Source organism: Nuphar pumila, chromosome 7, assembly GCF_984573655.1.
Source record: "Nuphar pumila chromosome 7, dmNupPumi1.hap1.1, whole genome shotgun sequence".
Lineage (NCBI taxonomy): Eukaryota > Viridiplantae > Streptophyta > Magnoliopsida > Nymphaeales > Nymphaeaceae > Nuphar > Nuphar pumila.
Window position 1 is genome coordinate 14,998,952 of NC_143255.1, and position 11,255 is coordinate 15,010,206.

Here is an 11,255-nt window from a genome sequence, read left to right on the forward strand (position 1 = left end):
GTGATTCTATCATGCTCATATGTGTTCTTAAGGAAGTAAAAAAAACTTATATGTGATTCAATCATGCTCATATGTGCTCTAAGGCGATCAAAAAAACTGTATATGTGATTCTATCATGCTCATATGTGCTCTAAGGCAGTAAAAAACTTTATATGTGATTTTATCATGCTCATATGTGTTCTAAGGCAGACAAAAAACTATATATGTGATTATATCATGCTCATATGTGTTCTAAGACAGTAAAAAAAACTCTACATGTGATTCTACCATGCTCATATGTGTTCTAAGGCAGTAAAAAAACTTTATATGTGATTCTATCATGCTCATATGTGTTCTTAAGGAAATAAAAAAAACTTATATGTGATTCAATCATGCTCATATGTGCTCTAAGGCGGTCAAAAAAACTGTACATGTGATTCTATCATGCTCATATGTGCTCTAAGGCAGTAAAAAAACTTTATATGTGATTTTATCATGCTCATATGTGTTCTAAGGCAGACAAAAAACTATATATGTGATTATATCATGCTCATATGTGTTCTAAGGCAGTAAAAAAACTCTATATGTAATTCTACCATGCTCATATGTGCTCTAAGGTAGTCAAAAAACTGTATATGTGATTCTATCATGCTCATATGTGTTATAAGGCAGGCAAAAAACTGAATATGTGATTCTATCATGCTCATGTGTTCTAAGGCAGTAAAAAAAACTTTATATATGATTCTATCATGCTCATATGTGTTCTAAGGCAGTCAAAAAACTTTATATGTGATTCTATCATGCTCGTATGTGTTCTAGGGCAGGCAAAAAACTGTATATATGATTATATCATGCTCATATATGTTCTAACGCATTCAAAAAAATTGTATATGTGATTCTATCATGCTTATATGTGCTCTAAGGCAGTAAAAAAACTGTACATGTGATTCTATCATGCTCATATGTGTTCTAAGGCAGGCAAAAAACTATATATGTGATTATATCATGCTCATATGTGCTCTAAGGTAGTCAAAAAAACTGTATATGTGATTCTATCATGCTCATATGTGTTCTAAGGCAGTCAAAAAACTGTATATGTGATTTTATCATGCTCATATGTGCTCTAAGGTAGTCAAAAAATGTATATGTGATTCTATCATGCTCATATGTGTTCTAAGGCAGGCAAAAAAATGTATATGTGATTCTACCATGCTCATATGTGTTCTAAGGCAATTAAAAAACTTTATATGTGATCCAATCATGCTCATATGTATTCTAAAGGCAGTAAAAAAATTGTTTTTGTGATTATATCATGCTCATATGTGTTCTAAGGCAGTAAAAAAACTTTATATGTGATTCTATCATGCTCATATGTGTTCTAAGGCAGGTAAACAACTGTATATTTGATTATATCATGCTCATATGTGTTGTAAGGAAGTCAAAAAAACTGTATATGTGATTCTATCATGCTCATATGTGCTCTAAGGCAGTCAAAAAACTTTATATGTGATTCTATTATGCTCATATGTGTTCTAGGGCAGACAAAAAACTATATATGTGATTATATCATGCTCATATGTGTTCTAAGGCAGTTAAAAAAACTTTATATGTGATTCTACCATGCTCATATGTGCTCTAAGGCAGTCAAAAAACTGTATATGTGATTCTATCATGCTCATATGTGTTCTAAGGCAGTCAAAAAACTGAATATGTGATTATATCATGCTCATGTGTTCTAAGGTAGAAAAAAAAACTTTATATATGATTCTATCATGCTCATATGTGCTCTAAGGCAGTCAAAAAACTTTATATGTGATTCTATCATGCTCGTATGTGTTCTAAGGCAGGCAAAAAACTGTATATATGATTATATCATGCTCATATATGTTCTAACGCATTCAAAAAAATTGTATATGTGATTCTAGCATGCTTATATGTGCTCTAAGGCAGTAAAAAAACTGTATATGTGATTCTATCATGCACATATGTGTTCTAAGGCAGGCAAAAAACTATATATGTGATTATATCATGCTCATATGTGATCTAAGGTAGTAAAAAAAACTGTATATGTGATTCTATCATGCTCATATGTGTTTTAAGGTAGTCAAAAAACTGTATATGTGATTTTATCATGCTCATATGTGATCTAAGGCAGTCAAAAAAATGTATATGTGATTCTATCATGCTCATATGTGTTCTAAGGCACGCAAAAAAATGTATATGTGATTCTACCATGCTCATATGTGTTCTAAGGCAGTTAAAAAACTTTATATGTGATTCAATCATGCTCATATGTATTCTAAAGGCAGTAAAAAAATTGTTTTTGTGATTATATCATGCTCATATGTGTTCAAAGGCAGTAAAAAAACTGTATATGTGATTCTATCATGCTCATATGTATTCAAAGGCAGTAAAAATATTATACTGAAATATTATATAAAAGGTCAGTATTGATAAACCAAATATACTGAAATAAATTATATCTAATGCACCTAAGTTAAGGCAATCAAAGTTATATGAAATCTAATGACATGCAATATATTCATGAAACTTTCATACTTAAGAGGCACCTGCAATCGAAGTTCCCCTGTTCTGCAAAAAACTATTGAACTCATCTTGGAAAACGTCGACAATTGTTTCATAGAAGTAGTCACACATTGTGTCCTTAACGATCTGTCGTACATCATCATAAAAAAAAATAGGATGCTTGGAGCGGATGCCTATGAGAGAAGTCTGTGAGCCGTGACTGGAAGAAGCAACGATTGGTGAGGTGTTCATATTACTCCCAAACCCGAACACATGACCCTTTTTGGGTTCACCTGCTACAGTCACCTATGCTGCATGATCAAATGATGGATGCTGAGTAGAGTCATCACCATATCGCTCTATCATCTATTGCTCATATGCCTCCTACAAAATAATGTTTACAGTATGCATTAATAATTAAGAATTACAATGTTTATGATAACTTGTATATTACAATGATTATTAATACAATAATTATATATCGTTGTCATTCTCGCCTTCTCTGATACGAACTCTCCTGTGGTCTTACATTTATGTTTTTCAACAAACACATCATTGTATGGCACAATGCCTCCTTTTTCTGCTTCCTGCGAAGTGAAATGATAAAAGATTTAGTTAACAAGTTTGCAACAATACTTATAAAATTGATAATATATATATATATATATATATATATATATATATATATTGATGAGTTACCATTTTCTTCAGGTGGCTCCCAAAAGTCCTAGATTCACCTGGTGTAGATGGGCTTCGGACATTTTCGCTCGATTTTGTGCAACCTTCACTGAGCGATTTTGAAATGCATCCTCTGCCCACTTGTCCCACATTCTCTTCCAATAATCTCTCCTGATAGTAATAGGGCTATGACTCTTCCAATGTAGTAGATCATCTATTCCGCCAGATATTTTTTTTGCTGCAGTCTTCATATTGTGCAGCATGTCTGTAAATCGATTGGCAGCCACTTTCTGCCACACCTTCCTTGCATCATGTTCCTTCATCGTAGTCGCGAAGCGATTCAAATCCTATATATATTTTCAGAAAGTTAGTAGACATGTCTATAACAAAAAATTAAATATGAAACACATTAACTATGACAAACAATTGTATATCATAAATGAGGACCACAATATGTCTATCACCTCTTTTGGATACTCTTTCCATTGAGCGACCGATCGTGGTAGATGTTGAAGAAGTGAATTCCTAATATCGCGTACTACTTCTTGTGGCTCAAACCTCGTGCTGCACATGAACTGGTACATAGTAAATATCAATATACAATATTTATAAGATATGCAATAAGTGAAAACGAAATACTTATGATCGATTATCGATACACACTATTCAAATGAGTCTTTTTGTGTCAGATTGAGATGACTCTGCATCTTGTGTTGGCTCTTGACTTGTATGATCAACTGGTGTAGGTGGGTCATATACAAGCGAAACATCATCTATAAAAAAATACGTTAGAAATTCTCAGAATGCGCATTTCAACTAATCAAGCATCCAATTAGTTAAATGATATACCTATCAAAGGAGCCCGTGAAGATGAAGGTTGAGTCTGGCTACTACTGGATGAACAACCACTGTAAGCTCCATGAACCATATTCTAACAAATAAAAAATGTCATGCAATTCATTCAAATTGTTTCAAATCATTCACATCAATGCAATACATTTCAATACATTCAAATATTGCAATACAGTCAAATCATTGGAATACCTGTAAATCATTCACATCATTGCAATATATTCAAATCATTCACATCAAGTATTGCAATACATTCAAATCATCCATATCAAGTATTGCAATATATTCAAATAATTCAAATCATTCACATCAAGTATTGCAATATATTCAAATCATTCAAATCATTCGAATACCTGCAAATCATTCACATCATTGCAATACATTTAAATCATTCACATCAAGTATTGCAATACATTTAAATCATTCACATCAAGTATTGCAATACATTCAAATAGAGGTTTGTATTACAAGATTTTGCTTACTAGCTTGAGAATTCTTCCTCATCACTTGTTTGGCTTTCATATTCTTCTTCTTCTTCTTCATCTTCTTCTTCATTGTTTGCCCATCCACTTGGTATATCATTTGGATTACATTCTTCTATGAATGTTTTATCGACCAATGAAGATATGACATGCATATCATACACAACATCATGACCATAAGAGAAGTCATAGATATCATCTGATTGATAGTAATCACTCTCTTCAGTTAACTTGTCTTCCTGTAACTTATCATACTCAGGATATAGTTTGGACTTCACCTTGCAAACAACCCACTATTCATTTCTATCTGACTTTTTTGTACTCGGATATGAAGTATAATAAACTTGTTGAGCTTGTGAGGCTAATATGAATGGTTCATATGTTCCAAACCTTGATTTATGATTCACCTCCACAATGCCTGAGACTTTGTCGACTCTTGTTGCAGTTGAATAAAGTTACCCTATTATTTATGCCTAAGTAAGTCAACTTCATTATTAGTTGAAGAACTGCAGACAAGATAGTGTGACTCTCGCAACCGTTCCAAAGTGGCTCATCAGCATCTCTAAGTAAATCATAAAATCTACTAGCTGTATCGTTTGGTGATTCTTCATCTACTGTAGTTGTTACATCACTAAGACCCATAGCAGAACTCAGTTTTGTTCCTGCGGAATCAAATATCAAATCCATATATGGATTATCGTGCACCACATTTACCCATGCATCAAAATTGTTTTTAAATTCTTCACCATGAAACGTCCAATTCTGATAATCGCTCACAAAACCCTTCTTGTATAGGTGATGTCTAACGCCATGATGTTCTACAAATCGATTATTCTTACAAATCTTGCAGGTATAATTAATCTGACCTATAGGATCCACTATACTGACATTTGCCAATATAAATTCAATAAAACTTTCAACAACATCCATATATTCATGCAATAACTCATTGACAACTATCCTACGATACATACATTCACAGTTTGCAGTCATTTTTTTGTATGATGTTACGAATAGTATCCTAACCAGTTAAAAGAGAATCATCAAAATGCTATAATGAAGAAAATATCAAATTTATCATGCAATATATGATGACATACAATCATAAGAATTATGATGCATGCATTGATAATTTAATATTTTCATGTGCAAACTATTCATAACACGATACATTCATTTGAAGCATGTTTTCATTATACAATTTTACATATAAGTCATAATCAAATTGAAAGTAACTACATGCAAGCATGAATATAATCACATCAAACATTGTAATACATCGAAAATATTCATATCAAAAAAGTGTCAAATATGTACCTGCAACAAACACACTCCAATATCCCGCTAACTACTACCATGCCTAGCATTAGGGGTCGCAATCGTGTCGGGTTGGTGGGTCGACCCGACGGGTTGGAGGCTCAGCATACCTCAACTCGAACCCGACCCGTTTATTAAACGGGTCGGCTGTGGCAAACACGAACCCGGACCGTTTAATAAACAGGTAACCCGACACGACCCGCCAACCCATTTAATAAATGGGTTGGGTCGGGTAAACGGGTTCTGAGGTTCGCGGGTCAGGTTGGCGGGTCGGGTTGACGAGTCAACGGGTTAGTAGACGGGTTGGCGGGTTGTCGGGTCGGGTTGGCGGATTGACCCGCCCACCTAACCCGTTTATTAAACGGGTCAGCCGGGTTGGCGAGTTGGCATACCCCCAACCCGAACCCGACCCGTTTAATAAACGGGTTAGGCGGGTTGACCCGTTTATTAAATGGGTTGGCTTAAGCCCAACCCGAACCCGCCTAAGAGGCAGGTTGGCGGGTCGTGTAAGGTTTTGCCACCCCTACCTAGCATAGAATCCGTACTCCAAAAATAAGAATACTTTTATTCTCATTCATTAAAAATCATGCTCAGCATGATCTCTCAACTCCAACAAAGCAGTCCTAGATATCAACAACTAAGTGAGTGTGTGAACAATAAAGTGTTGCATCCAATAAATTAAATAACATGTGATGCACTTGCATCACTTACTCACCACAGGTATTTACCCGATTTGCATTATTTTTGTCACTTACTTACCACGGGTGACAGGGCACAAGCAGGATCTATTGAGAAATCTGCAAGAGATACTGTGTTAAAATAAAGTCACCCTCTGCCGAAAGAAATTTTTTTTGAATAAATATCGAAGTCGGACGAGATTTCGGCGAGGTAGAACGCCTCTCGGGCATCGACGACCTCTCAGTTTGGCCCGACTGCCCTCGAGTTTGGCCGACCAGTTAGTAGGCCAGCAATGTACGACAACAACATGAGGTCTCCAGAGGCAGTGATCGTCCTCCGAAGTGGCAAACATGGGGTGATGCCGTGGTTCATGAACCCGACGATTGTCAGGCACCACTCGGTTCGTCGCCCCCCTTGCCGGAAAAAAAATGAGGCAGGAGGGGCGACCCCCTGCCGAAAAAAAAAACGAGGTAGGGTCGCCCCTTCCCCCCTGTTGGAAAACTAGGGGGGGGGGGGGCAAACCCCTGCCGGAAAAAAAAAATGAGGCAGGGGGGGGACCCCCTGCCGAAAAAAACAAACGAGGCAGGGGTCGCCCCCGTGCCTCTTTTTATTTTCGGCAAGGGGGCGACCCCTTGCCAGAAAAGCAGGGGGGCGACCCCCTGCCCGAATAAGAAAATGAGGCAGGGGGCGCCCCCCTGCCGGAAAAAAAATGAGGCAGGAGGTCGCCCCCCCCCCCTGTCAAAAAAAAAAAAAGTTGGCAGGGGGCTGACCCCCTGCCCGATTAAAACAACGAGGCAGGGGGGGTCAACCCCCCCCCCCCCCCCCCACCCTCACCGAAAAAAAAAGTGGCAGAGGGGCAACCCCCTGCTCGAATAAAACAACGAGGCAAGGGGTCGCCCCCTTACCATAACAAACAAAACGCGACAGGGGGTCGCCCCCTTGCCAGAAATAACAAACGAGGCAGGGGGGGGGGGGGGGGGCGACCCCCTGCCGGAAAAAATAAAAGGGGTAGGCGCCCTCTTGCCAAAAAAAAAAAGAGGGATTTACCTGGGAGACGTCGGGCGGCAGGCGGCGGGCGAGGGGTGGCATACCGGGGGGCGACGGGCCGGACGGAGGACCGGAGAGCGACAGGCAGCGAGCCGGAGAGTGCATCAGGTGTGTTGCGACTTAGTGACAGATTAGTTTCTCTCGCTAATCCGCCGTAACGTTGCAACAGAAAAAATCCATCGCCAATATCCATCGCTAATTGACAATTTTCTTGTAGTGTGTGCAAACAAGATGGACATGTGACATACTAATGTAGAACATGTAGGCTTACTGAGGTATGAAGTTATCTTTTATAAATTCTTCTTAAATGTAAATGTATAAATTTTGTCATGATATTATAATATGATTATGATGTGCTATAAGGCATGAAAAATATGCATGCACATGTGGATGCTCATGAAAGAGCTTGTGGTTTAAAGGAATTAATGTAGTGTCATAAGTACATGAATATGTTGTGTGGCATGTGATTGTTGTGTGCAATAAGTCATGAAAAGCATGCATGTACACATGAATGCTCATAAGTGAGCAAATGGTTGAAAAAAACTAATGTGCTGCCTTAAGGCGTGATAATATAAAAACTATACATGCATACATAACAAAAAGTTACCTCGGAGCAATACGAAGGTTAGAATGCTCGACTGGGTTAATGGTACTAAAGCATACTAAATAGATTATTAACATAATTGTGCTAACGAACTATAAAATAATCAAGAATGACTGATATGATGCTAAGAAATGAAATGTTTAAAAATGATCTCAGAATAGATGTAGGGGTATAAATGCTCGACTGATTTAAAGGTACCCAGGCATATTACTTGGTCAAGAAGGGTCACATATGATAAAATGCAGTGACACCCTTAATAAAAACACCTAATAACCCACTTAGACTCGAGCTTACCTTGGAGAGGGCAGGTGATATAAAATTTTATTCGATTGTTATATGTTTCTAGCGAGAAATGTTCATTTGGTCTCTATTCTTTGAAGTTAGGAGCTCATACTACTATTATTGTCCTAGTGAGGTTATATCCATGTCTTCTGCAGAAGTTTAGGATGCATCATGTTTTGTTTAGTGGGCATTGGTAGGATTTCTCTCGGTCATGAACTGCTCTTAGTGGATTTGTCTCAGTAAGTCACTCAAAGAATTAAAATACATAACATAATAAACACTCGAGTGATCTCATCTGATTTGTGACAATGGCCTGCGACTACCCGCATGAAGGGTAAAAAGAGAAACAAAACCATATATTTGAGTAGATTAATTTTGTATTAAACTTATATTGAAAACATGCATAATAATTCAAATGCTTAATCATGGATATATTCATGTTTTGAAATATGCTGTATGAATTTGATTATTATAAGTGTCCAATACAATACATTATGATTGTTATGTTGTATTGTACATATTCTGAAAGAATACATGTTTTCATGTATGTTTAGTTTTGTACATATATGCATTGTTATTGTGTTCCTATTGAGATTTGATGATTCTGATCTCTATATTATAAATATTTGGGTAATGAGTAAATGAGATGGTGCGATGACGAGATAATGCAAGTAGTGCCAAGAACCAATTATATTAGATCCAAGATGTATTTTGAATATAAAGACTTGTTAATTTGTTTTAACAATTGTTTATAAACTATTAATTTAATTGATGAATGGTTCAAATTTGGTTCATAAATTGAAATGTCTCATTTATATCTCAGATTCAAATTCTTGATCGGAACCTATCCATGATTTGTACCATAACTTAAGTCTGATACGAAAAATGGATCTAGTCCAATGATGAGCTAGAATACTTGTAAACTGCTCGAAATTCTAACCAAAGTCAAAATGAATATTTTCATTATATTAAAAAAAAATGTTCTTGTGCTTGGTTGTCGCATTTGCAAACTTAATTATAGTAGACTAATATGCGCTCACACTTATGCTCAGGCATGCCCCTAGTTCAGTTGGGGCATTGCCATTGATAAGGCCTTTCTTGCATCATTCATTTAAAAAAAATCCAAGTATATTTTTAGGTTAAAATTTTGAGGCATTACAAAAGTTGACCAAAAGAATCTTGTAACCTCATCGAAATGCTACAAGATGATTTCACAGGAATCACTTTATAGGAAAAATAAAAAAGTGTTAGGGTTCTAATGAAAAACAAATAAAAAATGAAAAATTGACCGCAATGACTTTATATATGAATCAACAAACATGTGAAGGTAAGAACATTCACAACAAGTATTTGAGAATGTTAGCACACATTTGCAGATGTATGTGAGAATTATTTAGTTAAAGGAGGTTCGCAGGTTTTCTTTGCGAAGGTCATACTACATTTACAAAGGTCGTACAATATTTGTGAATGTTGAATCAGAGTGTGAAAGTCAAGAACATTCGTAACAGGTAACTGCAAATGTCAACACATTTGCGAAACTTCTTGAGGAGTATTTACTTAAGAGAGGTTTGCATGATATCTTTGTGATTGTCATATTATATACGCAAGGATTATACTATATTTTTGGAGGTTCGCAAGTTTTCAATTAAAGAAGGTTTACATGACATACACGTGAATTTTGAGAATGCCGCAAATGCATGGAGCAAACCTGTCGAGCTAAAACCTTTCAATTAAAAAGGTTCGTATAAGGGTTGCGAACCTCAGGAGATGCAGACATTTGATATGTGAATCTCCTTTGTTGGGATGAAAATTATGAAGGTTCACAAATTTGTTTATACGAAATTCATGAGGTCCGCAAAATCATTGTGCAAATCTCCTTTTTATTGAAAGGTTGTGAACTTCCTACAATGTACCTATATATCACGTGAACCTTAGCATGTTCCTTTTTGCAAATGGCAAAAATGTCTTAAAAAATTAAAAATCGGAGATTTTGAATAAGTGGTGGATTTTGGCAAATTGGTAGGCATTTCGGGAAGCACACCATTTTACAAGGAGAGTATGGTTATTTGGACTTCCCAAACAGTTAGTTACATTGATCCCAAACCGTTAGTAATCTAATCTGATTAAGGGGGTGTTTGATTGCGCGGACAATAGCATATGTGAGTTGCTATTGTTCATGCCCTACGCAAACGGTCTATGCATGGGATGCCTGGAACACGGCATTCCATGCATCCAGCAGGATACCTTTGCAGAACACTTGGGACAAGATCTCAGCTTGTCTAGGACACCAATGCGCCTTGATAGTAGTGTCCAGACAGGATTTTTCTACACGATCCTGCGGGCAATCAAACTCCCCCTTAAGGGATAGGAAGCACTGCAAGACTGTGATAGTATATAATCATTATGGCTAAACTTTCAATGCGATAATCAAATCAGATGACATGGTGTAACTGAGCTATCTCATATGAAAGGAAATAAAAAAAATAAAGGAGTAAGGTCTTCAAATGAAATCTCACGAAAGCCAAATACATGAAAATTTTCACAAGCATCGTGGATTGCCTAACATTAGGGCTGGTGAACGAACCGAACACCTTGAAATACATGAAGGAAATAAGGAATACTTGTTTATGTTTGGCTTGCCGAGCCTATTTCATGAGTTTGAAGAAACTCTTTCCAAAACGAATGTGAGCCGAGCCATGAACAGCTTATATATCTTGCAAACTATAACCACTTTGACAAATATCACTGATGTTTTGACTACGAATAAGCACGATATATGGCAGAAGTTTTAAACATTTAATGTATTGAAA